Below are 3280 nucleotides of genomic sequence, written 5' to 3'. Positions count from 1 at the left end.
AGCTTCTGGACAAAATTGAGTCTATTAGGAGAAAAAAAAATAAGAAAAGATCAGAGAGATGTCTAGCTGTTGAATAAGTCCCAATCTCTTCTACAGCATCTTGTTGCTTTGATTCTTGCTTAATTTCCTTGTTTAATTTCATAACATCCTTTACAACTGCCTCTTCAGTCTGATACTGCTAATACTCCAACTGTTCCCCCACTTCATTAGAACTTCATTTCTAATGACCCTGCATTTTCATCTCCTGTTCATTTTCTAATTCATTTGTACTCCATTGAACCTCACTCAACTGCTTGCACTAGTACACACAATCTCTAAGACTATTTATGATCCTCCATCTACATCAAATATTGTCTCAATCGTATAATTTACCTTTTTTCTCAGTGATTAAAAACTGCTAAAGAAAATTACTCGGCCTCAAAATACTAGAGATATTACTATTATTTGTTTCAAAACTCAAATATCTTCTCCAACACTGATTTGGAAATCTTCTCATCTTGGCCTTCTCTGGTTTCCCATGGTATTTCTATTTCTCATTACTTTCATATTAATTGCTGTTATCCTACCCTCTTCTCTGCTGCTAGTCTGGGAGTGGCTCTTTGAGAACAACGGGTCTAAGCTATCTTGGTGGTCTTATTCCTGTTGTCAGTTTAGACATGCGCATGTGACTCAACCCCAGCCAATGATAACAGAAGGGATGTCTCCTCCTCAGCTTCCTAAACATGTTTTCCTAATGTAGGGAACCATATGGAAGCAAAGCAATCCTCTTCCCTAGTGGGACATGTTTATTTATGAAGCCCCTAGAATAGTTCCAGCCATTATGTAGCCATGAAAGGAGTCGCTGCCAAAACCCTGAAGGCAGTCACACTTTGACTGTACACACTTAGATCCTGTCTTTGACAATATCACCGAGCTACTGAATTGACTTACCCTGACAGCAGACTTCCTCTGAGAGTGCTTAAGCCCCATTGGTTGGACTGTGTGATGTAGAGTTGAATATATCTCACTGATGCAAGTATAATATCTACCAAATGAGCAAAAAATTAATGCAGGATCCACTAGCTGATAAAGATGAAAATTTGTTGCCAGCAAAAAAAAATTATTTTTTAAGAATGTAATTTGAAAATAGTTATTAAAATTAAAAATGTATAAATATACTTATGCAGACATCTCACTCTGAAGATTATCTCATAGAAATGAAAGTACCCATATGAAAAAAATCATAATTTGGGATATTTATTGTAATTTTTGTCAAATCTAAAACAAAAATAAGAAGTAACTTGGAGATGCTGTAGTAAAGTAGATCAAATCAATCATGGCCCATCAGTACAGTATATTTGCAGCTCTTTTTTAAAATGAGTTAATACCTATTGGTTTGAGGATATGTTCATAGTATGCTGTTCATTTTTAAAGAGGTATTTTTGGTACTATCATAATTTTATAAAAACAATAAATCTCAAACTTTTATATATGTGTTAATATATTCATAGGAACAAAAAATAGGATGTGGAAAAGTTAACCTTAAGTCGTTAACACTGATACTCCCAGAGAAAGCATATGAGAAAGAAATAGGGTAGGAAAATTTGAAGGAAAAAAAAAAGTCTTCTGATAAAATATTTAGTGACAAAACACAATTCATACAACTCTTGTTAAAGTACTGAAAATATGTAAAAATTGATGATGCAGATGGATAAGAACTGGATGATATCAGAGACAAATTAAGGCCTTCATTAAATTGGGTAATGCAATATGAGGCAGCTTTTGTCTTGATTTCAGTTGCCTTCACTGGTTTCATTAAATAATAGTTGAAGTGAGGGATATTGAAATTTAAGCATTCAGCTGGCAGAGCTGAAGGTATAAGGGCTGCATTGCCTGGAGAGGTAAAGTGAGTGTGAATGTCATTAGAGGTGAGAATATCAAAGACCTTTATACCTTTACCATGGAAGTCTCCAGGGCACACTTAAGGCTTAGAATAAGAAAGATCATCTGAGCCAAAATATGAGAGAGTGATCAGGAAAGCATGGATGATAAAAAAAGAAACAGAAGAGAGAGAGAGAGAGAGAGAAACAGGAAAGAAAGAAGATGGCATAAATCTAAAACAGAAAGCATTTGACATTGAAAGACTTAACTGAAGAAAGTGTGGTACGATGGGTACTCACTATACGAAAAGGACAAGCATGCTCAAGAACTTGTTGCATCTCCCTACTTCCATCCCAATTTCAATCTCTGAGGGGAACTTCAATTCCATTTGGCTGCTCCTCAGGGAAGTGCCAATATGTCAAAATCCATCCATGGCCCCTCTGCCCACATTGGTCCTCTAACCCCACAGCTCTGTCCCTGCTTAGACATCCACCTTTCAGGGTCAACTAGAAATCATTTCTCCATCAAGACTTCCTTGACAGTCCCAATTCTAAGAAATGAGTGACAGATAAGAACTCCTGATACAGTTTGGCACTTTGTCACGGAGTGTCATTTATTACTTTTCAATGCTAAAATCTAATTTCATGGTAGCAGGGTAAATACTTCATAATTCTCTTCAGGCCTTCTACCATATGAAGTCCCCATTCTTTTTTACTCTTTTATTTCACAAAGAAAGTAAAAGATATCAGTTGGAAAGTCCCCCACATCACCTTCCCCCACAGTCCTCCTATCAAGGGGGAGGAGGTGTCTCTTCATGGGACAAAGATTTACCTCCTCAATTAGTGCCTGAATAATCTTCAATTATTTCCTGAGAGTTTCCATGTTCCAGCATGAACAGAGGTGCTGGGTAGACAGTGATCCATACCAATGTGGTCTGTGACCTCAGAGATTAGAATCCAGTGGAGACAGCCATTTGTAATCATAAACAGGATGAATGTTAAGTCATGGCAAGATTCTCTCTCCTCCACCTGGAAAATGCCATTGATTATCTCCTACTGTCTTCATTATTTTCAAACTCTTATTTTCTATAACATACTTATAATCAGCATTTATATTTGCCATCTCATTCTAAAAGTAACATAACAGTTCCTTTACTTCATATTTCCCTTCAATTATTTATTGCATTGTCCTCTATTCCATAGCAAAGCTTCTACAAAGAGTTGCTTATAATCACTGGGTTTGTTGCCTTACTTCTTTCGACTTGGCTTCTGAAAAGCTTACCCACTGTCCTAACTAGAAACTGGTTGTCTCTCTTACCCAAAACATTGACTTTCAGGCAACATTTAACATTTCTTATCATTCCCTGTTTTTCCTAAACCATCATAATTTGACTTGAGATACTCCACAATTTTCTCAATTC

Source organism: Marmota marmota, unplaced genomic scaffold (genome assembly GCF_001458135.2).
Source record: "Marmota marmota marmota unplaced genomic scaffold, marMar, whole genome shotgun sequence".
NCBI classification, from domain to species: domain Eukaryota; kingdom Metazoa; phylum Chordata; class Mammalia; order Rodentia; family Sciuridae; genus Marmota; species Marmota marmota.
Note: the sequence above shows the minus strand (reverse complement) of the source record.